Source organism: Acipenser ruthenus, chromosome 4 (genome assembly GCF_902713425.1).
Source record: "Acipenser ruthenus chromosome 4, fAciRut3.2 maternal haplotype, whole genome shotgun sequence".
Taxonomy (NCBI): domain Eukaryota; kingdom Metazoa; phylum Chordata; class Actinopteri; order Acipenseriformes; family Acipenseridae; genus Acipenser; species Acipenser ruthenus.
Window position 1 is genome coordinate 17,227,270 of NC_081192.1, and position 27,531 is coordinate 17,254,800.

Consider the following 27,531-nt stretch of genomic DNA (forward strand, 5'->3'; position numbering starts at 1 on the left):
TAACTGTTCTGATTGTTATGTGTACCGTATGTGTGCCTTGTGTAGTCTTTGTTTTATCTTTTCGATACTTACATTTAATTAAAAATCGGAAAAAGCCATTTGAATAAAAATTCAGAGACAGCTGGATATTTTTAACACACCACACAACTATGATATTGAAGTTTGCTTCCTATGACTGCTATCAGCATGCTGTAGTAGACTATTGGTGGAAATGATTCTGGAAATTGCATTTCTCTATCTATGGTTCCTATATCCCTTTAAATGCATTTGAAACAACTGGTATATTGCCAGAAATAAACAACCGACTGTTGAGTAATGGTATAACTCACTCCTAGCTAAATCTGAATTAATGTTGGTCTAAAGCTTGTCGCCAACCAAACTGAAATACCCTCTGTCTGGAATGAGTTAAGCCTTTCAATACTTAATACTGGATTATATAACAAAGGTTTAAAGCAAAGTGACTTGAAGAGCCTGAGTTGAGCCAAAGACTGGGGACTTCTGAAGAATATCTAACATCAATTCTGCTACATGGAGCCAACTTAATCAAACAGGATTTGTGGATCAATCACATCACAAGCGCAACAAACAGAAAAAAAAGGGTTTGTACCTCAAACATTTTTAGTTCAATCATTTCTCAACCAAATTTTGTCAATTTAGCATTCACTCTCTCTCTCTCTCTCTCTCTCTCTCTCTCTCTCTCTCTCTCTCTCTCTCTCTCTCTCTCTCTCTCTCTCTCTCTATATATATATATATATAATGTGTGTGTGAGTTTTTTTAACCATTTTCTGCATTTTACTATTTGAATGGCTTTGAAACCTTAAAGAATGGCTTAAAATAATATTGTAAATGTAAAACGTGACTTGCATCTAAAGTAAAAGGGGCTTCTGTTTAGAGAGAGGTTTTAGAAATTCTGCCAAGGGTGCAACTTATCTACATTTGTTGCAATGGAATCAGTACTGTTTTGTTTTTTGCCTCCTTTACCCTAGATCTAGGACACGAGGAAAGGCAGCTTGAAAAACAGACAAGATGGGGCTTGACCTCTCCTTGACCCTGCCTATTGAACCATTTCGATGCACTCTCTGTAAAGAAGGGACTTTTCTGCTTTTTATTACGTCAAATGTGAGGTACAAGTTTAATTATTTATACACCCGGATAGAATATTAGATTTTCTGATATTCATGTATAGTACTGTTTTTAAATTATTATCATTCAGATTTACCTCATTTTAATTTTATAATAAAAAAGCAACAAAAACTCACGTGTCAAATTGCTATTCTGACTGTACATGTGCCATCTTTGTTGGGGGCTAAACTCAATAAAGCAGAGATACCCTTGTTTTTCCCTGAAACTTTCCTTGCACACACAGCTCAAATAAAACATTTTATTTATTGATTGATTTTTTTTTTTTACATATCTATAAGTAAATAATTAAGTTTGATTGGAGTGAACAGGTGTGTCAAAGGTTAGTGTGATTTTGGGCCATTGAGGCACAACTGTTTCTTTGTCACAATACATTGCACAATACGTTGCACTATTTTTTTTTAAAATGTATTTTAATTTACTTTGGCCAAAATAAAAGATTATACTGTATTGCCAAAAATCATATTTCCACATGAAATTACATTGCGCATATGCCAGTTCTGCTTGTGATTTTCATATTTGAGTTCAGGCAAGAGGCATAGTGTGTTATGGTGATTAGATAATGTCTTAAGGGAATGAAAAGAGTGAACCAGCCAACATTGTAACATTGAGACAAGGCAGCCAGACTCAAGGTGCAAAACTTTGAAATGAACTAGAAACCAACACTAGCTATGTTTACATCAAACTTGTTTTAATTCGCTAAAACTCATGCGTATAAAATAAAGCTTGACAATTGTGATGGAAACAGAAATTCAATATACGTCCGATAGGGGTGGATACAAATGTATCCTGTACGATAAATGATGTGTACAAATGCAATGGAAATACTTTCCGAACTAATTTTGTGAGCTAGCGCATATTTTTTTCAGTCATATGGTGGTATTCGGCAGGGTTCGGCTCAGTCGTGTAACTTGAAGGACACCTTACACAATACTGACCTCACTAAATATGATCATATGTAACGTACATTTAATTATAATATAAAATAAACATACCTCATAATGCTGTGCTAGCATTACCGATGCAACGTCCAATTTAAACCACACAATCTTCTGTACTGCATCGTTTATTTTCCAAACAACTGAATATGTCTGCACTCTGATTTTCTGCATTACAGTGTCCAGATATTTCTTTTAGGTTCAAAAACTTAGAGCGAACCTGCTTCAACATTTACAAAATGGTGGTAAATAATAAGTTGGCTCGTGTCACTTTAGTCAGTGCTTTCATCACGCATTATACGGACAAACGTTAAATCAACTGCTGATTTTATGGTTTCGCTGAAAAAAGTAGTCGCCAAATTTCTCATTGTTTCTGGTAACAGTTTATGTTCCACAGTGAAGTCTTGGAAGGCAGTGGAATTGGGGTCAATTTTTGTGGCAATTTCTTTAAAGACGCTGCCTGTGTAAATTGTAACAGCGTTTGCCAAACTGTAGGTAGTACTGTAGGCCAGAAGGGGATCATACTGTGCATCTTTCAGGTCCAAGTTTACAAATGCCGACATACACCTGACCTTCTTTTTTATTTAGCTTCTCTGACAAACATCTATAATAATAATAATAAAACATTTTATTTGGTGGATGCCTTTCAGGACACTCAAGGACATCTTACATTAAAAGTAGGCCAACATAAAATCAAGTGCAATCCATAAAGTCATCAATCAACAGTGCAATGTAAAATCTAAAAATCTAAAATCAAAAGACCAGACAAAACAGGACAGATAAAAAAAAAAAAGAAGGAGGGGTTGGGTAGAGGATACGAACCCGGTTTAGGGTAAGGTTTTAGGTTTAGGGGGGTAGGGTTGGGAATAGGATACACACCTGGTTTAGGGTAAGGGTTTGGGTTGGGAAGGCACATAGGAATACATAGTGATAAAGGGAAGGCAAAGACAGAGGGGTAGGACAGTCAAACATAGACCATAGACTAAAGGTCATAGGCTTCCTGGAAGAGGTGTGTTTTCAGGAGGTTTTTGAATAAGATGACTGTGTCTGCATGTCGTATGTGTGGGGGGAGTGTATTCCAGAGCCTGGGTGCCGAGCAGCTAAAGGCCCTCCTTTTCTGCTTCATGCATTCCATGCGACCATCCCTGGAACGTTCAAAAACAGCATATTAATTTTTCCAAGCAGGATTGAAATATCTTCTTTTAGGTTTTGGTGAAGCTATCTCCACAGGGTATCTTATACTGGACCGCCATTCAGTCTGCTTTATTATTATTATTATTATTATTATTATTATTATTATTATTATTATTATTATTATTATTATTATAACGATTACTTAAATTACATATAAGGGGCACAGTAGAGCTTCAAAAAATAGGAAAATTTGTAGAATGGTGATTCTTTTTCATTTGGAGGCTATAGACAATTATTGTATAATTACACTATGTATGGATTAACAATTGATTTTAAAACCATTTTCAATTAATGAATGCTACAATACGTGGAAATGTCATCTGTAACTTTAAATAATGTTTATGGTTATTATCCAATTAATGATTAACTATTGGATTGATTGGTGTCCTTTATATATGATAAAGCTGTGTTAATTGTAAATCACTGCAACACCTGATGAAGACATAATATCTGTTGAAACGCGTTGTGTTTGTTTCTTGTTTTGTTTCAATAAATAATAAAATATCTTTAAAACAACCAACCTCGCCTCTACAAAAGTATTTGGGCAGTTAAAAAGCTGAATCTCTACTTCAATTATTATCTTTCATAGAACAATTAGAAATGATAGAAATCACTTTCTTTGTGGTTTTACTTATTTTTCAACTGCCCAAATACTTTTGTCTGCAACTGTGTGTGTGTTATATATATATATATATATATATATATATATATATATATATATATATATATATATATATATATATATGCGATAACCATTTTTTTTAAACTTGTGATGTCATTACGCACAGCTGTTTGTTCGGTAGAATCCAGTTTGATGGACACCTGTTTTTGTACGAGAAGCTTTGCATATATTTTTGCTAGAAATGTGTTTGTCTTGTTGGTGGAAACATAGCTACTTACTCTCTAGCTCCCCTTACCTCTGCCATATTAAACTACTTTGAGCTATCACATACTAAGAAAATTCAGGAAGCTTGCCAGTGACATAAAATGCCATAATGCACCTTTATGAACAATAAAAACTTGAAAGAGCATTCCATTTCTTTACCCATTCTGTGACTTGCTCTAGAGTAGCTCCTGGCTAAAAGGATCAGTAAGGCATTGGCTTAGCGTAAACAGTCAGTAAAGCAACCAAAGTCAGAAAATAATTGTCATGCCTTTATAAATACAGTACAGCAAATCAAAATCCCAGTGGCATGACCCCCAGTGTCAAATATTTGATTTCTGTGGAATTCTTTGTTTCATTTACTTTTTGTTTTGTTGTTGCTACAAAGACTTTTTTTTTGCAGATGAAAGAATTGTTAAACATCTGGCAAGCAGACATTGGCAGGTTTAGGTAAATATAAATTCATTTTATGAGTGTACTCTCTACCCCCCACAGCTTCAGAGGTATTGCATGGACTACCTTCAAAGGCTTAAGACTGCACATCTTGTTTGAATTAATCACAAAATGGAGCTGCCTGTTACTATCAGACAATTCTAAACCCCAATGTATTACTACACAGAGGAAGATCAAAATACTCACACAACACATTCTTTCTGTGAATGGCCTTCTGAAACAAAGGATTGGTGTGTTTTCTCAATTTTGAGGTTGATGGAGCATTGTAAATAATTTTGAGAGTTTGTGCTTTTTTATGTATAATAATTTACTCACATATTGCCACACATTTTGTGTTGTTGCCAGTTGCTTCTTTGTGTTACAGTATTTTTCATGAAGTTGATAAATAATAAGTCCCTGATACCTGAGGAGCCTGGTGTGAGGTGTAGATCCAGGAGTCAGTTGAATTTGGTTTTGTGACTGACTTAAAGAAAATACATCTTCAACATAGCAGAACATTTTCTACTGACTTTTTTTCGACTTCATATGGCAATAATAATAAACAAAACAATGCATATAAAGTATTATGAATACACGAAAGGGAGCAGAGTGGTCAGAGCAAGTGCAATGTACTGCACAGCTACTGCTGAAAAAAAGGAAACTTGTTTCACAAGTTAATAAAAAATATATATATTATAGGGGAAAAGGTGTTTGTATTTTCTTTACAAGTTATACTATATTAAGCATCACAATAGAAAACAAATAAGAAGCTTTTTCTATGCAACATTCAAATTAAATTTGAAATATTACAAAGAAATAACAAATGTAGCACTGTCTGAATAATTGTTGCAGTCACTGTACCTGGAGTGCAGACCCTGAACTTGGCTCAAAACACATTAACAGACTATATCAAAACATTAATAAAGCTCAAGAATTCAGCAACAGCATTCAGAATAATTGCATACATTTAATCACCTATATACCTTTTAATTGTGTATAAACACTATGTTCAATAAGGCAAGCTATATCATGTCCACTTGTGACACCCATTAAACAGAGCATACTTGTCATGTAAGGAGCTAGGGATGACCTCTTGTTATTCACAATGCGCCCAGCTGTGGAAAACATGCACTCCACGGGTACACTTGATGCTGATAAACTCAAGTATCTCCTGGCTATCTCACCCACATTAGGAAACTGTGTGTGGTGGGTCTTCCACAGCAGGAGAAATCTTCCTCTTCATATGTAGGAACAGTGCTTAGATATGCTGCTATTTCATCATGATGTGACGGGATTGCTATGCTTCCCTTTCATCTTGTGGAGTAGCTTTCTTCGTTTGCTGACACTTGGGGTGGCGGTGGCATTAGGCAATTTCACATCTCCTTCAATAGAATGTTTTTTCCCTAATGTGTAGGGTCATATAATGCATATAATTTTAAATGACATTGAAGCTATTTACTCTTTAATATGACAAAATAGACTGCACTTTTACTAAAATCAAAAACAGCATATGATAATCAAGCAAGCAGCATGTAATGCAAAACGAGTGGTATGATCTATTCTATACTATATATACATCACTTATTTACTGATTACATTTATTAAAAGCTTCTCTTTTTAGAATTAAAATACTGAAGGGTTGCCATGGTTACTAAAAGGTTTATTTCATGATGTGGATGCTTCTTGGCTGTCCTCTGATTCTTCAGAGGCTCCATAAAGTTCCAGGTCAAGAAGATGTTCATGCAGTAGTCTCATCTGTTCATATTGTGACACTGCTAGCCTGAAAGAATCTTTCTCATTGTTGCCAAACTTCAAAAGTGTCTATTTGTGCACAGGAGTAGTTTTACTAACCTGGGTTGAGCTGCCTTCTGCCTTGCTCTTTGATTTAAGACCATGTTCATGAAGCAGATGATCAGAAAGTGAAGATGTTGATCTGCAAGCTGTAGTTTTCCACTCTGCTTATGTGACCTGAACCATCTTTGTTGTACTTCGTCTGTTGATCTTCAAAGCAAAGTCTGCAATAATCCAACATGATTTTTTTTATTTTTATTATGTTGACATCTTGGCATTAAAATAAGTGATTTATATGAAGTGGTATATAACTGTATGCCGGTTGGTCTATGATATAATAACTGATATAGAAATCATATGTGTACTCAGACTATTTTAAAATGTGTTTGATAAATAACAGTAGTGTATATTTAATTTTATTAATGAGTAAACTATTTCTGTGAAGTTGGTTGCCTATTGCTTTTTCAGCTTGTACTTAAGGATATCCCGAGTTCTATCCAACAAAACATTTAATAATTGATCAAGTCAGTAACCTCAATCTTTAGTTTTAGTCACCCTGCAAACATATTTATAGTGTGTGTGCGCCTCGATGCCCTCAAGGTTTTTTGAGCTCCGCGCATTGTGCCCTCAGTGGCTTTGGTGCCCCTGCGCTCTATAGCCTTGGAGCCTCTGTGCTTCGACACCCTTGGCACCTCAAGGACTACACCTCAGCGCTTTGATGCTTCAAAGTCTTTTTTAGCCTTGCGCCCCAGTACCCTTGAAATCCTCGGACCCCTGGTGCTCCATAGCCTCGGTACCTCTGTGCCTCGAGAACTCTCTGCCTAGGCACGTCGATGTCTGCGGCACTTCACCCTGCACACGCTATCCCCTCAGGGTGGCTCAATGCCTTTCGGCTACACCCCAAGCACGACAGACACCGTCGGCTGTGCTGGAATGCGCTATGCTGGTGGAGGCAAGCCCCTCACCTGAGCGAAGGCAAGCCCCTCACCTGAGCGAAGGCATAAGGATGGGAGTCATTTACAACCATCAAGTGGTGACGACAGACGCATCCAACTCTGATTGGGGGCGGTGTGGGCAGGCAGAGGAATCCGCGGATCTTGTTCGGGCTGCTGGACGTCCCTGCACATAAATGCGCTAGAGCTGAGGGCAGTCCACCTCGCTCTGCAACATTTTCTCCCTGTGCTCCGCAACAAAGATGTCCTTGTCCACACAGACAACATGTCAGTGGTTGCGCACGTGAACCACCAGGGAGGGCTTCGGTGCCCAGGGTTACACTGCATAGCCTTTCGGCTGCTGATTTGGGCAAAGAGGCACCTCTTGTCCCTCCGGGCTGTACATCTCCCGGGAGCGGTGAACTGGGCGTCGGACCTCCTCTCCAGGGAGGGTCCTCACCCGTCAGAATGGTGACTGCACCCTCAGGTGGTGCAGCGCATTTGGGAATGCTTCGGGGAAGCACAGGTTGACCTCTTTGCCACGGCTGAGGAGGTCCACTAGGCGTCGACACCTTAGCGCACGATTGGCCCAAAGCACCTTTATACGCTTTATTATTATTATTATTATTATTATTATTATTGAATTCTTAGCAGACACCCTTACCCTGGGTGACTTACAGTTGTATACAAAATAAAATACATCAAGAATTGCAGTACAATTAAAAGCAAGATACAAAATACAATGACTTCAGTCCTAATAAAAGCAAATACAAAACACAGTATGATCTAATACAGGGACAATTCAAGAGCAGATAGCAGTGTTGATAGTTATGTCAGGGTTAGATACGAGTGCAAGTGAAATACAGAATACTACAGATTGGATTAAGTGCAGGATTAAATACAGTAAAATAGGAAGCAGATAAGTGCAAGTTAAAGTGCATTAAAGGCAGAGTGCTATATTGTCCAGAAGGGAAGTTGAGTTTTACAGGTGTTGTCTAAAGAGGTGTCTTTTGAGGAGGCGCCGGAAGGTGGTCAGGGCACATTGTGAATAACAAGAGGTCATCCCTAGCTCCTTACTGTGGGGCGAGGGTGGAGAAGGAGCGGGCTCTGGAGGCAGTGGAGCGTAGAGGAGGTACAGCCAGTTTTCTAGTACGGGCAGAGCAGAAAGATCGGGTGGGGGTGTAGGATTAAGGTCTGGAGGTAGCTGGGTGCAGTCTGGTCAAGGCATCGGTAGGCGAGTACACGAGTCTTGAACTGGATGCGAGCAGTGATCAGGAGCCATTGGAGTGAGCGGAGCAGTGGTGGGTTTGTTGCTCTGGTATACTTTCCCAAAGTATTGTTTTGGCGGTCATCGTCGAATTGAAAGGGAATGATAGGTTACTGATGTAACCCCAGTTCCATGAAAGAGAAGATGACTGCCAACCTTGTGAGGTTGCATTACTCGCATTCATAGGTTCAATGCAAAAGAGACTGACGTCTCCGCGTAATGACTACTTATTACCTCGGTGAGGCAGGACCGAGGACTTCACTCCACGGAGGGGCCTATCGGCAGCTTTGATATAAAATGCTCAGCGAATACCTCACAAGCAGGCATATCCCAAAAGTACTGATTTGGCGGTCATCTTCTCTTTCAGGGAACGTTTTACTCAACTTAAAAGGGACTGTTTAAAAGTGCAGACCCAGCGCTTTCGAATGACGGATTCACTGTTGGTATAAGATATTCCTAGCCAGGGCTACGATCACTTGAAGGTAAGCCACTCATCAATTACTCCATCATTTTAGCAGCCAGACAGAAGGGGGTCATATCGTTGGAATGCTTAGAATCTCCGCTTTTGAGCAATGTTCCCATATATGTAGTTCAGAGAGAAAACTACAGCCTCCAGAATTCAATAGTACAGTCCTGTGAAGCATGTCAAATCGGTAGGTGTATTTCAGTGCTGAAACTCAAATCAGATTAGATATCTTCTGATGTTTCCAGTGTTTGTGTTGGTTGCCTAGCTAGGTTGCTAATGAAGCTACAGACCAGAGAGAGAGAGAGAGATAGTTGCAATTGGTAAAAGTGCTAATAAAACAGTTGTTTTTCAGACAGTTTGCTTCATTTTTTCCTCATGTTCATTTCATATTGAAGTTCAATGGGGCAGCGTTTTTTAGCCATCTATTACAAAATATAGAGCAATATTCTGATCTCTACCACATATAGTATGCCTGATTCTGTTGCAACATATATACTATGAAAGGAAATTTTGTGGCCTTTCATTTGATATGAGTTACATGCATGCAGCACAAACTACACAGTAGTTACACATACATAAATGAAAACAGTGAAAAACAGGTGGAAATAGGGCTGAGTTTAACGTTAAAATATATATATATATATATATATATATATATATATATATATATATATATATATATATATATATATATATATTGCAATTGATGATTACTGGGATAATCTTACATCAATTTCAAAATTGCTGTAGTAAAGCCCTTCACTCTTAATCAGTATTGTAGTTATCTTCAGACAGGACCTTCAGTTAAATACTGTTTTAAAAAGTATTACAATAATGTTTTATCTACAGACAAGCCGCAGAAACTGAAAAACATTGTTAAGATTTACACTTCCGATTTGGCTGCAGTCCATTAATAAAAAGTAAAAACAAATGACAGCAACTCCCCGAATAACCTGCTTTATGGACATATATTGTATATTATGGTATGCAAGCAGCATGGTCTTGTTAGATGATGGAGAAATGTCAACCATTGTTATCCTACTTTAGAACTGCATTTTGAAAATTGAATGTTTGTTAACCAATAGACGGCTCAGAGGATCAGAAAATCTGCTTAGGGATGGTACCCCAGCAGGGGGTGCTGTGCAGAATACTTGTTTCAAGACTATGTAATGGTTTAACTGGAATACTTTTATTTAAAAAAAAAAATTCATATGAACAACATATATGATATGACAATAAAATTATTTGTATCAATAATTAACACTTTATACATGGAAGTATCCCATAGTTCAAGCAAACTAACATAGATGTCAAATATGTACATAATAATAAGCTTTAATGACTTGAATAAAATTGTTGACAGCATATACAGTACAGTACTGTAACTCGATTAATATATGTAGCATATAGTTTTATACTGGGATATGAAAAGATTAATTTCAGTTTTACAAGACATATTCAGGTTATTTATATATGTAATTTGTCTTGAACCGTAAGAAGCAAATTTCCTTGAGGAAAACTGGTTCAATTATACTATCCTCCCAGGCAACTGTTTCAAAACCACACAGTTATATACCAATAGCTTCACAAAAATACTTTCAAAGAAAAAGGGAGATAAAAGACCCTGCCAAATCCTGTAGAATATTTTCTACAAGTAATAAATGTGAGTCATTCTGTTGGGAATCTAAATAGAAACACAATAATGTCTACAGGCCATTACAAGATACCTAACAAAATTAGAAAAAACCTATGTGTACTATCAGGCAGCATTTCATATCTCTCTGTTATGTTTTGCTGCACCTACGCACTGTGTAAAGCATTAGCTGTACCAGCTGCCCTTAAGACACAATTTCCTTAGCTGAAACTACTTCATTCTTTGGGCATTTTGTCACTTCTGTTACTTCTTTAGCCTTTCCCACCAGCCCTCTGTCTGACACAACTGTTACCTTTCAAATTCCATCTGGTCAGATTACACCAGCAGTCATATTGTCTAATTTCTAGATGAAAAAGGTGACCTCTAAAGCAAACAAACAAACAATTGTTTGATCTACCAAAAAAACACACACACACACACACACACACACACACACACACACAAAATAAATACCATACTGACTCAATTTTAACATTGGAATTTAAACCCCCACTCAGAATATATAGCCAGAATTATAATATACTTACATTAATTAATAATTATGTGACAAATGATATAAATAGGGCTTAATTATATTCAAGTTGTTATCAAGGTTTTGCATATGTTCCAATTATATTTGATGGAATCTTTTTTTTTATTTTTTAAATGACCTTGTAAGTCAACGACAAAGTCATATAATGCTCATGCTTCAGTCTTAAGGAAAGACAAGTGGAATGTTCCATCTTAATGGTTCTCAATGTCAAGTCTTTGACACAGTGGTTACCACAATGAACCACGACTATTGTTAACATCACCTCTGAAATTGGTTCCTGACAATGATTGAATGTTCATTGATGGCTGCAGGGAAATAAAGTGGAGCACTCGAACTTTAGTCTGTCAGCAGATGACTGAAGGATTACAACTTGCTTACCTCTTTAACAAAGCAAAACTCTTACTCAACACAGTAAGCGAATGGTAAGTTGTTTTGGAAATGAATATTCCTACAAATAATACAGTTTGTTATCTCAATAAGTTTTACAGAAAGCCATCAACAACAACCTGATATGAATAATATGACAATCCAACAGTATATAAAGCACAGCCAAATCACTGTAGGCCATTTGTTTTCAGAGTGCATTTTTCTTTTGCATTTCTGTTCACATTATTATTGCAAGCCATGGCCTACCTGAAGGAGAAACATAACCCCAAGTGATAACACTGGCTATGTTAACAATGACTTTTGGTACCCAGAGAGGAAAGTTATTTTTCTCAATTTTTGATGTCATCATATTGTCATCGTACTGTCAACAAATAAATGGCAACAGGGAAAGGGCACAGATCGACACCAGTGCTTCCCCACTATAGTCAAAAGTACATTCCGTGGAATTTCACAATAGACTTCCCTGATTGATATTGTCCATTGAAATCTCAACAGTAAGCTCAGTGCAGCTCAAGCAATATAGCCTTTGTTTGCACTTTGTTTTTAAACAAAAGTATTTATCTTATAACAATTACAGTAGTTTTAGGGCCTCATTTACGAAACTAAATTTCAAGTTAGCATGCACGCAAAGCAGTGAGCCTAACGTGTGCAATAAATCTAAATTTAATGCCCCATTTACTAACAGAGAACGCATTAATTTACATGCACAGTATTTGGCTAATTTACATACCATACCATGCACGCTACATGTATTGTGAGCGATAATTTAATGTGCATGACAGGTGCTGTGCAGAATACTTGTTTCAAGACTATGTAATGGTTTAACTGGAATACTTTTATTTTCAAACAAATTCATATGAACAACATATAAACTATTATATATTTTTTCCCAGATTTAACTTAAATCTTGTATTTTTTCACTAGATTTATAAATGTTGTGAAAATACATATTTTTCAATGTGTAGATTCAGATATAATTTATAAATCTTAAAATATTTAGAAAGTTTTCAACATTTAAATGCTAAATCTTTATTTTAAATATATATATATATATATATATATATATATATATATATATATATATATATAAAGTCAACAAAATTCTCAAAACACCTGGCAACTCCCTCCATAAAATTAATTAGCCATCATCCCCTAGTCCATCTCTCCTACATCTCTGAAATATGTAAGGTGAACTTTTGAACTGATGTTACTCTTTCTTGGTACCAGAAGGTATTTCTTATATGTAAAAGATCACTCATTATAGCAACCTTGGATTTCAAACCCCCAAACTTTAAAACTTGCATGAGTTGACAAAAAGTTATTTCCTTCAATTACTCCCTGCCTGCGAGCAAGCAAAGGTTACCAAGATTAATTACCTTCTCTTTGGCAAGCCTACTATATGCTTGACACAGACTGGTACCATTCTGCTTTGACTGAAGTTTTTATTTTAAGTTAATTTCTGCACTATATTCTCTTATTTTCAAACGTGACAGTTCTTCTGTTAAAATAAAACATTTAGACTTATATTCTGTTTGAATTATTCTAGAATACCTGTGTTTAGCTTAAAGACTTCTTTCAGATCAAGCTAAATAAGAAACTTGACTGTGAACATTTGAGTTAATTAAGTGAGATTCTCATTTCTGCTTTTCTCCTCAAGGTTATAATAGACTAAACAAGAATGTAGAATGCTCTAGCATAGGTTAATACAAAGCATATTATAACTTCTTGTATGGATATTGTGTTTTAACAATTTGTTTAGTATTTCTGCTGGCTTTATATTCTTTAAAACACAGTACAGTTATTACAACATTTTAACACACATGCAGTTTCACAAATGTTCAATTTGCATCCCAAAGATCAGCCTGCTTCCAGTAGCTGTCACAGTCTTGGGTCAATTTCTGCTCTCAGTGAGTCTGTCAAAGCCACCACAGGTGTGTCTTTAAAAGCCTGATACCTGCAAAAACTTAAATCTTGTTAGCAGAGCTTCCATCTCTACATTCCCATTCCCATCATCAGTGGGAAGACTTCAAATAAAGTAAACTGCTTCTATCAAAGAGACATCTATCTCTGCCTCATACACATTTCTCTCAAAGAAGGTGATCGCACCTTGTACAAGGGAAGACAGGTTTTAGATTTATTCATGACAGTTGTGTGAAAATAAAGCAGACTCACTCAAGCAAAATTGACGGTTTATTAATTTTGTACAATAAACAGAACTGCTGTCAGCCATGGTCCACGCCAAAATAATAAACCCTTTTAATTATTATTTCTCTTAATTTTTTTCGGTTATTCTCTTTCACAATCGTTTCCACTACACTTCTCAACTTCCAGCTCGCTGGATCATTACAATAGTAAGCACAGCACACACTTAAAAAAAAAAAATACCTTGTACGCCGATCTGCTATAATTTTTGGTTGGTATATGCTACTGTAGTCCATATGCTCTGTGTGTGTGTGTGTATATATATATATATATATATATATATATATATATATATATAAACATATATATGTAAAACCCGCACCCCCATTTATATTAACTGTTTTTCAAAGCAAGAGTTGCACAAGCACATTAAACCGCCAGCCTCCTTCTGCCATTCTCTCACTGGACGACAAAATCGGCCTGTGTATGGTGAGAACTTTCTCACGATAAATCACTGACGACACATCGCCGATGACAAAAATCACTCTGTGTATGGTGGCTTTTAAATTATAGAGTGTGCAGTTGCTACACCAGCAGCAACTGCAGCTCGATAATTTAATGTAAATCCTTGGAATCGGCCATGATGTCTGTCTGAACATGAACCTGACTGAAGACCGTGGATATTTGCCCCCCCCCCCCCCTAAGAATGCGGACGTAAAGCACAAAGCGGACAGAGCTCATTTGCATACAAACTCCAGATGTAGCTGGCCAGTTAAATATTTAGTTAAATGATAAACCTTGTTAAGAGATTTAAGATTTAGTTAAATGTTGAATCTTGTTAAGAGATTTAAAATGTACTTAAATATTTAGCTAAATGTTAAATCTTTTTAGAGATTTAGGATTTAGTTAAATATTTAGATAAATGTTAAATAATTTTAAAGCCTGACTCAAGACGCCCCGACTCATCTCATCTCAACTGGTCGTACGAGTCTAGATGAATCGTAGCAGTGTGCGTGCCCTTGAAACCAAGATTATGCAGATTTCAGTCTGGATGTCTTCAGATTTGAAGATCGAACATGTTGAATCTTTTTCAGGCGCAGTTTGCCGACCAAGACTGACTGAAACCAATTAGTCATAAGGGTGTCAACCAATGGTGAAGCAGGTTTAAGTGACGTGGCTTGTCATGTAACGTGTCATACAAAATGGCAGAATATTGACAGCTTTAGTTCCAAAGGTAAAAATACATTAGTCTTGAATGCTCGGATATATTGTGAGAAGTGTTGAATTTAAATCAAGGGAAGTAATGTTAAAACTTTACAATGCATTAGTAAGACCTCACCTAGAATATTGTGTTGAGTTCTGGTCACCTCGTTACAAAAAGGATATTGCTGCTCTAGAAAGAGTGCAAAGAAGAGCAACCAGAATTATCCCGGGTTTAAAAGGCATGTCATATGCAGACAGGCTAAAAGAACTGAATCTATTCAGTCTTGAACAAAGATGACTACGTGGTGATCTGATTCAAACATTCAAAATCCTAAAAGGTATAGACAATGTCGACCCAGGGGACTTTTCTGACCTGAAAAAAGAAACAAGGACCAGGGGTCACAAATGGAGATTAGATAAAGGGGCATTCAGAACAGAAAATAGGAGGCACTTTTTTACACAGAGAATTGTGAGGGTCTGAAACCAACTCCCCAGTAATGTTGTTGAAGCTGACACCCTGGGATCCTTCAAGAAGCAGCTTGATGAGATTCTGGGATCAATAAGCTACTAACAACCAAACAAGCAAGATGGGCTGAATGGCCTCCTCTCGTTTGTAAACTTTCTTATGTTCTTATGTTCTTCTTATGTTCTTATGCTCTGAGTGTCCCAAATTCAAAAATACCAGATATGTGCACACTTGAAAAGTTTTCTTAGGTGTTTACTAATCAAAGGTATGTTATCAATTTACCTTTTCATTATCAATCTACTGGTAGCTTATATTTTCTTACTGCACTTAAACAGAAGTAACCGGTACGTCGATCTCCAGTAGGTCACAAATCACAAGCCCCTAGATCTACATGCTGAGAAAAAAACACCAGTCAAATAAAAATCAACAAGTTGGATTTTATTTACCAGAAGCTAAAGTGTAGTAGACAAACTATACAAAAAGTCAAACACTGTCTGAAATGTTTGCATGGTGTAAATGGTCAATAGCTAAATTAATAGGCTAAGTGCTTCTTTTGGTTGCCTCGTGATGCTGTCTCCGCTGTCTAATCAGCATACGATGCCATGCATAATGTGAGGGTCACTATTTTGGGCTAAGTTAATACAAAAATGTGTACAGGGCAGTATTAATTAAATTTGCATACATAGTAATCACTATTATCTAGTTGTGGTCAGTAATTCAGTCTTAGCAGTGTGCGACACCCAGTCGTGAAAAACTCAATTGTGACATCAAACCAAAACTGAGCACAACTGATCGTAGAATCTGTGCATACTCAGATGAGATGAGACGGGACGGCTTGAGTCGGGCAGTGTGCGGCAGGCTTTAGAGATTTACGATTTAGTTAAATATTGATCTAAATGTTAAATCTTTTTAGAGATTTAAGATTTAGTTTAATATTTAGTTCACAAAATCCAGATTTATTTGCAAACAGCTAAATCTTGATTCTAAAAATAAATATTTGATAAGAAATATATATATATAATTTTTAAAATAAAGATTTAGCATTTAAATGTTGAAAACTTGCTAATATTTTAAGATTTATACATTATATCTGAATGTACACATTTAAAAAAATATTTATTTATTTTCGCAACATTTATAAATCTGGGGAAAAAGACAAGATTTAAGTTAAATCTGGAAAAAAATGGCACCTGGCACCCCACATTGTTAAGATGTCTTTGCATACAAATACAGATTATATTCTATTCATTACAAACTGTTTTTTGGGGGTTTTTTTGCAACAAATCAAGGAGATTTTAAATGATGGACTTGCTATCAGTGTACACTCCGTACTGGGTATTTTATACTGAAAATAAATCTGTCAGGATAACGAGTGGGGAAAATAACAAAAGGGACATCATGTGATCAAAAATAAAACCTGAAAACTTCAAGTATCATACCAGTATCATAAAAAAGGACAGGGTCAGGGGATTTTGTTCAGGAATAGTAACGCTATAAACATAGCATGCTACCTATATTTTTGTTGTTAACATAACCATTGTTTGTATTATTGTACCTTGCACTGTTTTTTGAAAAACAAATAAAACCTGGACATCTGTGCCAGTGTCTCTCTCTCTCACTCAATTGCATTGGATTCCCACACATTTTTACAGACATAATTCAAATATAGGCTATGTTTCCATTAAGATATCGAAGCGATATCTTATACGCATTTGAAATTCGGCAAAAGTAATGCACATAATCAACCTAAAATTGGGTTTCCATTCAAATCCATTTCTAGCGGACAAACTGGCCGACCTGATGACGTTGTGGGCGGAGCTAAAATTATTCGCATCGAAAACTGAAATACGCTAGAAAAATAGTGCGACAGACCGTTTCCACTCTTTTCCCTGATTTTACTTTACAAATGTATGCGATTTTACTTATACGATGACGCATCACATCTAGCGCATAACCCCAGTTTACTTCCCACCAGTTTATTATTCACAAAAAAATAATTATTCTGAAAGTATTTTAACCATAATATTTGACCGGTGTACTTGAATACTATACTTTTTGTAAATTCAGTACGTTAGGCTACCTACAACTTGATTTGTTTTACCCCATAAGAATTAACTGATATTTTGGTTATAGCCTACTATAAGGGTAGCCTACTATTTTCTCATAAATTACAGGAGCATTTTCACATTTTCTTGTAATATATGAGAAATGTTAAATGTTTAATAAGCACACACTTATATTATGTTGTTCTTTCTTTTACCCCCTCTTATTTTTTTCTCTATTAATAAACAGGGAATAAACACGAAGTTAAGCATCTGACTGATTTTTATATACAGTCGTATATAGAGCAATTGTTTCAGTTTGTGTAAAATCAAGAGAGAACATTACAAAGGGGGTTTCAAACTTTGTTTTATGTAGGCTAATGTTTGATGTCACTATACTTCTAAATTGCATGGATTGGAAAAGAAAAAGGGAAAGGCAGAATGCTATACATGGTAAATGTACTGAATTTTCTTTGTAATTAATTACATTTATTACTGACTTTTATTTATATATTTACAATAAAATATTCATTAGTTTATCAGAGTCATTTTTATATTAATAAAATTCATGCCATAAAAGCAAGGAATTTATCTGTACAGGAAAGACTGGTGTTCACGACGTGTGACGTATAGATATTAAAATAGGCTACATTATTCTGTTCATACTGGAGAATTAAAGCCATTGCGCACGTGTTCACTACAGTGGTTAACTTTTCAGCAGCGAAATGGTTTTAGCAGAAAAAACTCAATTTCAGGATGTTCTTGAACAAGGCCAAATAATACTGATGCTGTTACTCCAGCTTGCTTCAGCAGTTATCAGTATTGTTAGGAGACAGAGAAGATCTAGAAGAGAGCTGTATCACCTGGAGCGGTTACTACTCACAACCACAAAACGGAATCCACCTCGAAAGTGGGTGTACAAGCGTCGCAAAATATTTTGGGAAAATATCGTGCAAGATAATTTTAATGATCAACGCTGGCGTACCCATTTCAGGATGACCAGGGAAGCTTTTATCGAACTGTGCACTAAACTTGACCTGTATATTGCTCCAGAACAGTTCAGCCCAAGATCACCTGTACCAACAATTATACCCATTTCCATTGAGCTTGTCGCATAATTTTTTTAATCCGTAAACTTTTAGCGAATAAATCCACTGCAATGGAAACATAGCCTTAGAGGATTTCTTTCTGGAAAGACTAAGAGCAATAACATGGTTAATTTACTCAAGGCAGCATACTCTATTTTTTAATAGGGCCTTGTTTGTTCCTGGTTAATTAAGTCCCTCAATCTAACTGTGCATTTAAAAGCTCTACAAATGGTCTTTTGTTAATCCCGAAAGCTCCCACAAAGCACTGCAAATGTTGTTCCAGCAACTATGCCCCATTTTCTGGAACAAATTGCCTTTTAAAATCAGCAGAGTTTGCACATATGATGCATTTAAAATCAGAAGCGCTTTGTCTGGAAATTAGACCATTTAATTTTAAATCCCATAAATTCCTCATACTTTAATTACTGTATCTTGTGGTTACAGATAAATCCATCACCACTTTGCAGCAGTCTTTATCCCAAAGAGGGTGTCCTATGAGTTGACCACCTGTTCTGCCTTCTGGTTTGTGTTTCTTATGGTATGTGCAGTGTATGACTATGGGCCAATTCTAAGGAATGTTATTGGCAGTCAAAATTTGATTTAATGCTATTTTTGTTTTCTAGAGATTGTCTCATTTATAAAAAATACAATTGTACTCATTAATTGACTTTCAATTCCTTTTCAGGTATAATTAATTATATTATTAATTAATAAAACATTTTTATAGTTGAATAGTCAATGTTTTTTTGCTAGAAAATAAAACATCAAGGTAAACTATGCAACAAAATCAGATTAACCTTTTTTGGCTGCCTCTCAAATAGAACAGCTTTTATGACACAGTAAAAATGGTACTTCGCATTGTTCTTAAAAAAATGTTAAAGTATTTTACAAATATACAACATCTAAGAAATAATCTGAGAGAAAACACTATGGTGCAGTGATAACATAAAGACAGGTAATCAGAAATCCTGTGTTGTCATTTTCAGAAACAATGCTGTGAAATCCCAATCACTTACACATGTGTATATAGAAAATCCCTAATGTGTGTTTCATACAATTTAAAAAGGGGTTAACCATTACAGTTACCTCAATTAATCCTGATTAGCTACGACATCTCAGCAAGTTCAAAATGGTATCCCACATGGACAAGTAGAGGCAATGTGTGTTTTAAAGATTCTACACATTTTTGTAGGTTACACAGAGTAAATTGTAACGATTATTCTTTCCATGGTTTAAATCATTCATATGCGTTTATTTTATTCTAACCAATCCATCCAACACACCCCATGGCTCATGTAAAAGTTGGACATTTTTCCTTTATCAGGAATTTCTGTTCTCAAGTATCTTCTCAGCAACATTTTTTTCTAGGTATGAGGTGTCCATCTCTACTCCATTAGAGCCAGACTGGCTTCCATGCTGATATTATGTATTCAAGTATGTTTTAATTTTCTTCCCTTCAGGTAGCCAGTCTGTCATGGAATACTCATTGGGGGAATGTGGGTTACACTCAACCTGGATTTTAATACTGTTTGCTGGCAGAAAGGCAGAAATGCTCACATTAGTCTCTCCACAGCAGTATTTGATTGTTGTAATATGATAGAGGCCTGCAAAAATATTTTAATAATAATAATAATTTTTACTGAAGTGTTATCAGCCTATCAGCTTCCAGCTCTAGCGGGCTTCTAGTTAACCCTATGCTGCCTATGGGGAATTACCATATTTGGTCATAAATATGAACACTTTGTGTTAAAGCTCATGTAGTTTTGGAACCTTAAATCAGAAATTAAAACCCAATACACCTACAGAAAGGCATTCAGTAGATCTTTCCAGTGATGTAATTTATTTTGTTGTGGGATGATTTTCTTTTATTTTTTCATGAGCTACACCTCCCAAAAAATTATCTAAATATGAAAAATAATAAATAATATGTTTTTAAAAATTGCCAATTTCAACCTCTTTTAAAGTATTATATTGTGACGGGGGACTGCCCCGTCTTTATGAACGTGGTTGGGACTGGCAGGGAGGGGGTTAAAATTCCTCCCTGCCAGGAAAACAGGGGATAAAAGCCAGGGGAGAGGCCCTGGCTAGGAGGGAGAGTTCTGGAAGGAGAAGAAGCAAGTGTTTTTCTGTGTGTGCTGTTTTTGTTCATTTGGCAAACCAGTGAAGGCAATGCCCAGCCTGGAAGTCATATTTTTGTAAGTTTTGTTTTGTGTGTTTTTTTTGGTGATTTGAAACCTTTTTTTGGCCCTTGTGCCTATTTATTTGATTATTTTTGTTTATTAAAAAGCTTTATTTTGAACTTCAAACTGTCTCTGGGTCTCAACCTCTGCCAATCCTGTCACATATATATAAAAAATTTGTAGCTGCCCAATTGTCCAAGGATTTCAAATCTGAAAAAATAATTGAAATATCTTGTACAGTTGCAGAGCTAGATAAGGTTTTATAATGTATTGTATTTTACAAAAAAACAACCTCTGAAATCGCAAATGTAAAATATTAATAAATCATTTTAAAAATGCCCAATTTCAGACTCTTTCCAAGTTTTATGGAAAAAAACTTGAGTATATTGTAGCTTTACAATTTGTGAAGGATTTCAAATCTGTAATCAGAATTGAAATATCTTGTACATTTGCAGAGCTAGATAAGGTTTTACAATGCATAGTATTTCACATAAATCAACCTCCAAAATAGCAAAGGCAGACCAGGGCTAAGATTTGCTAAAAAGTGAGAATGGAAACATTATTGCCCTGTTTGAGATACAGTTATATTTCAGAGTAAAAATAAAGAAACAACACACAAGTTATTAAGTAAAATGTTACAAATATTACGAATAAAACTTTGATATTAAGAATTTTATTTGGGAGGGAGACAAAAAAACTTCCATATTGTGCTTGCATCTACCTTCCATTACAGGCTGCTAGAACTGGAAGCTGATTGGCTGACGGTACTGAGTCTTTTCTAATAGACATTAAATGCCCGCTGGAACATCACTGCATCAACTGAATCAAACTTAAACTCAATCTGTGAAAGTGCTGGGCTTTTCATTTTGACTTGCCTTAATTAAAGTTCAGTTCACATCAATTAGACAGCAAATACTAAACAAAGGCACAATTGCTCCAAATTGATTTTATTAACCACAAAAAACAGCCAATCAATACTTTGCACCGACGAAAGCAACCAGTCATGTACCCGCCACTGTCGATTAAGCCAATCACAGCCTGTCAGCTCGACTGACGCTCAGCATCTTTCAACAACAACAAACCAATGCACGGACAGTTCAGTAATATTGCTCCATTCAGATATCTGGCACTGTTCAGATAATCTATAAGGAGCTCTGACAAATAAAACAGTTATTTATGTAATTATTTTTTTTCTCTACTTATGTATGTAGTCCTTTATGAACATTTGTGGGACTATTTTGCTAACACTTCTCAGTGGAAGGGTACCCGATGAACCATCACAAGTTCAAGGTACATCTAGTGTTAGTGATAGTGCCCTCTCAATGAAGGCTCTGCTTTTAGCTAATGACGACACACCTTAAACTGGTATAAGAAAGGTGTTTTGTTAAATGAATGTGCAGTAACCTAGTTTAAAAACAGATAATGTTATCATCTTTAAAAGCTGTGGATTATGGAAGCGTGTTACAAAATACTTTGAATCATCCCCCCACTTGCTTCTTTAACTCATCCCAGATGTTGACTACCTGGATAAACTGTAAATCTGCATTTTTTCCCCAAGTATAATAAAACCTTTCAAATAATGTTAAACAGTTACAAAACACCTGTAACAACTTGCCAAGACCTGAGATGAAAGGGGGGATTTTTTCCCCATAATAACTCCCTCAAAAACAGAGACATGTTATAAACCAAATAACAAAAGATTAACCCAACAAGTTATCAAACTCCTAATAGTCATTATGTCTGTAAAAGGCATCTGTCAAAACCTTCTAAGAAAGTAGAGATCATTATGAGGTAATGTTACATTAAGGTGTTACAGAACCTGCAGTACTGGGCAGTATATGAGACATAAAGCAGTTGGCTAGAATTGGCCATAAAATGGATAGAAAACAGATTAAAAGAAACTTGAGCAATTTTAAGTCATTTTATATGTTATACATTATGTTAAATGGAAACAAATGTACAGAATGCTTTGCACCTGGTAAAAGTAGAGGAGGCAGGTTCAACTTGAAATAATAGCTCATAACTAGCTAAATGAAAAGCACAAGACAACACTAAATGCCAAAAAAGGAAGAAGCATTTGATTGGCTGAGGGCAACTTAATGATTTCTATTGTTCTGTATACTATAGATAACCTATAAGCCAGAGATAATCACAGCTTTCCTCATCCCAATAAAAACAGAACTGTGTATGAACAGGTTTTTTGAAGACAATAGTTTTGTTTTCTGTAATCGGGAATGTATTTTTAGTATAGAAAACTATACCTAAAACTGCCACCAGCAGTCATTATCACGGTTACATTCTAAACAACGTCAGTATTAAAATGAAAGACAAACTATCAGGGACCTTTTTCAAGTCATTGAAGGTCCTCTGACATTCATCTGTCCACAGGATCTTATTTGGGTTCTGAGAGCATGGCTACTATAGTAGCGAATGATGGTACAAACCTCCTGTAGGAGCCCGCCAACCCCAGACTAGACCTAACCTGCATTTTGGTGGTGGGCTTGCACTTTATTGTTCACTGGCCAGACCCTACCATTCCCTAAAGTGTAACCCAAATACCGGACCTCCCGTTTCCCTATTCCGCACTTCCTAGTCAACCCCATCTGTCTCAATGACGCCAGAACAGCAGGCAACCTTCTCACATGACTGTCTCAGTCATGGCTTTAAATAACCACGTCATCTATATAGGCGGTACCCATTGGTTGGATCCAGAGTAGATATACCATCCGATTCTTCCTGAGCAACATCCGAAGAATCCGACCCTTCCTCACCAACTATGCTACCCAGCTCCTGGTCCAGGCCCTGGTACTCTCCCGCCTAGACTACTGCAACTCCCTCCTGGCTGGCCTCCCTGCGTCCGCCACCCGTCCGCTCCAGCTCATCCAGAACTCTGCTGCCCGCCTAGTGTTCTCTCTGCCTCGCTTCACCCACGCTACTCCACTACTCCGCTCGCTCCACTGGCTCCCGATCACCGCTCGCATCCAGTTCAAGACTCTTGTACTAGCCTACAGATGCCTTGACCAGTCTGCACCCAGCTACCTCCAGACCCTCATCTCTCCCTACACCCCCACTCGACCTCTCCGCTCTGCCTGCACTAGAAGACTAGCTCTACCACCGCTACGCTCCCCTGCCTCCAAAGCCCGCTCCTTCTCCACCCTTGCTCCGCAGTGGTGGAATGACCTTCCTACAGATGTCAGGACTGCCCAGTCCCTGACCACATTCCGGCGCCTCCTTAAGACTCACCTCTTCAAAGAGCACCTGTAGAACTCCTCTGTTTGTATCCTGGGACACTATCACCCTTCATGTAAATGTGCTTTATTTTGCTCTTATCAGCCCCTATTCTACTGCATTTAATCCTGTACTTCAGAATACTGTAATCTGCCAAGTTTTTAACCTGTAGTACTTTGTATTTAATCACATCCTGATGTAACTATCACTATTTAATCATATCCTGATGTAACTATCACTATTACCTGCTGTATTATTGAATTGTGGTTTGTCAAACTTGTACTTTACTTGAACAAAAGTTATTGCATTTCTTGCTCTTATTGTATTACTTGTATTGTAACGCTTGAAATGTTTTTGCTTACGATTGTAAGTTGCCCTGGATAAGGGCGTCTGCTAAGAAATAAATAATAATAATAATAATAATAATATAGACCGTGCCTTTCCCAGTCGGTCTAAGAGCGCGTCCACTTGGGGCATGGGATATGCTTCAAACTTGGAACATGTATTGACCTGTCTAAAATCCACACAGAATCGAATGGTGCCATCTGGTTTTGATACCAGCACAATCAGGCTGCACCATTCACTGCAGGACGGCTCAATAATGCCGTTTGAGCATTTTCCTCACTTCCTCCCGGACGACCACTCGTCAACTCTTCGGAATCCTGTATGGTCTTTCTCTCACTTTGCATCCCTCAGGGGTAATGACCATATGCTGAATGACGTGAGTCCGACCTGGCAATGTTGAAAACACATCATTAAACATTCCCACTAACTCACTCACCTGTGCCTGTTGCCCCTGACTCAAACTCTCCCCCATCTTTAATGTGCACTGTTCAGATGACTTACAATTAGGCCCGAAGTCAGCTTCTGGTAAATCCAGAGCTAGCAACATAACTTCCCATTCTTGACCTGCTTGACCTCGTAATTTACTTGCTTAATTTTTCTGATAACCTCGTGAGGACCCTGCCACTTCGCGAACCACTTACAATCTGACGTGGGTAACAGTAGCAATACTTTATCCCCAGCCTTGAACACACGGCTGCGGGCTCCTGTATTATAATTTTAAACTGCAGCTTTTGTGTCGTCTGTAAGTGGTCTTTTGCCAGTTGGGCTACCAACTGCAGGTGTTCCCGCATGTACTTAACCACGCTAATACCTTGGGCCAGCTGCACCCCCCACCCTTCCCTAATCAGATCGAGAATCCCCCGAGGCTGCCGACCGTATAACAACTCGAAAGGTGAAAACTGTTGGCTTGAGGTACCTCCCTGACAGCAAAGAGCAGGAAGGGGAGCAGCTGTGCCCAATTCGTAGCGTGGCTACTTACAAATCACTGGAGCATGTGTTTCAGAGTCTGGTTAAGTTTCTCCACCAAACTGTCTGTCTGTGGGTGGTAAACAGAAGTTCAGAGAGAGGTGATGTTGAGAGACCGACACATCTGTTGAAACAAAGCTGACATAAAGTTAGTACCCTGATCAGTGATTTCCTTGGGAAAGCCGACCCTGGAGAACATTTTTAACAACACAGTGCGTAGTGGAACAGCCTCAGGGTATCATGTTGCATAATTGACAATGACAAGCATGAACCAATAACCCGTGTCTGTATCCCCTAGCAGTGGTTTTCAAACTTTTTAGGCCCTGTGTACCCCTTTTCAAATAATCTAGTCTACCATGTACCCCCATCTGAGATAGGGTCATAATATACCCATGAAAACAGGAATAAATATGGTCTTTTAATTACTAGATTAAGTACTTGCAAAACCTCTGCAAGCCAACACTGTATTTTGGTTTCAGATGTCATGTGTTGCAGGGCAGATTTCAGTAAAACTAAGCCCTGATTACTAAACAATGCAGCCATACACAGAGGGTATGAAATTCTGTATTTAAAAATGACCCAATAGGACTTTTAAGTTACAAAAAGCTTTAAACTGGCCATTAAAAAAAGTGTCTTGATTTGCTGGCTCAGAAGGCACACGGGGGGGCTAGAGTTTGGCCAAGTGCTGTAAATACTGTACTGTAAATGGAACTGCTGTTAAACTAATGAAATAAAATAAAATTAGTTGACGGTGCACATGCACCAACTAAAAATGTTATGTACAATTATTTCAAAATCCAGATTCCAATAAGTATGCCGAAACAAGTCCAAATTAAGAGTCCAAAAACAGGTTATGCTGAAAAACAAAACTAAGGTTCCAATTTAAAACAAAATCAGAAATCAATTCTCAACAAAAGTTGTGCATTTCTTCCAACAAATGCAGAAGTGTAGAGAGAAAACAAATAGGGCAGTTTGCATAAAAACATTTTAAAAAGTTACAGATATAGGCATGAACTCAAATTTTATCGTTGAACACTTGAGCAGGAATAATGTAAAATGTTGTGTGTCTTGTGCGGTATTGAATCTAGCCAGAATAAGCACATTGTTTTGAAGTGAATGTTTCCAAAAGCTAATTTGTTGAAAGTAGAAAGGGGATATTTATATCATGCAGTCAAAAATTACTTTTAGCAAAATGCTTACATGTTAAAGTGTTTAGTGCAGTAGTCTGTTTGTGTTAATCAGCTATAAGACCATTAAAGCTTGTTGATGGGCACTTGCTGTATGAACACACTCAATAGGTCTGGAATAAGGAATCCAATTCCGGACACTTCCCAGTTCCAGGATCTACGTAGGATGGCCCAGCTGCCTGCTCAACTCAATAACTTATTTAAAAATGTAAACGTAGATAAAATACTGAACTGATTAAACTACTAACACTGAACATTTAAACTTCAGAAAGTAAACTTACCTAGTAAATACTATTTTTTTTTAAAAAGCAGGAACATCATACAATGACAATCTTTGAGTGTTTTTTTTTTTTAGCCTACAGACAGTAATAACCGCCCTGCTATTTAAAAATGTAAATAAGCCATGTGTGCGCTCAACACTCACTCACTGTCAGCAGCCGGCTTATAGAGTTTATAGAGTCTCCCTCCCGACCTGTGAGGGCACTGTATAACTGGAGCGGAGTACCCCGAAATGATGGTTCGGCAGTTCATTCCAGGGTCAGTCGGAAGCTGGCCATCCAGGAAGGGGGCGGAGCCACGATACCAGAAGTCATCGCCTTAATGCGGTAGATGATGTGTCAGTCACGGATTGGAGGATACGTGATTGGCCGCGCCACCGAAAGAGGGCGTGGCGGAAGGTATTTAGGTTTATGGTTAAACTGCAAGGAGCAAAAAGTGAAACTAAAAGTACAGTGAGTGTTTTGTGTTTTGTTTGTTTGTCAGTCTAATTATCATTGTTTGTTTTCACTAGATGGCTAACACGAACCGGGAGCTGTCGCTACACACCAGCACCAAACCCCGAACTACAGTGCACCACTGTCTTGACTGTGTTTGTCTTTTCACCATACAGCTGCATTAGAGCACCCACTGTCCAGAGACGTGGCCGTGTCTGTGTTGCGTGTAAATTATAAAAGTGTTATTATTTCGGGACTGTAACCATCGTTTTGCACGGCGTAATACACATTGGTGTGTAGAGCCTGTGCCTATTATTTCAGGTGTTGTTGACACGCAACCCAGCCTCAATAAAGA

At 37.2% G+C, this 27,531-nt stretch overlaps 1 long non-coding RNA gene across 2 annotated transcripts; it reads left to right on the plus strand.

The window, feature by feature from the left end:
- Positions 1 to 374: 374 nt before the first annotated feature.
- Positions 375 to 27,527, plus strand: LOC131736830 (uncharacterized). Of its 2 annotated transcripts, none has more exons than XR_009328417.1 (3): positions 375 to 599; positions 987 to 1,124; positions 27,254 to 27,527. It is a non-coding gene; the product is annotated as an uncharacterized LOC131736830 (long non-coding RNA). The 2 variants fall into 2 exon arrangements; XR_009328416.1 differs by having other exon boundaries at positions 987 to 1,119.
- The last annotated feature ends 4 nt before the right edge of the window (positions 27,528 to 27,531 follow it).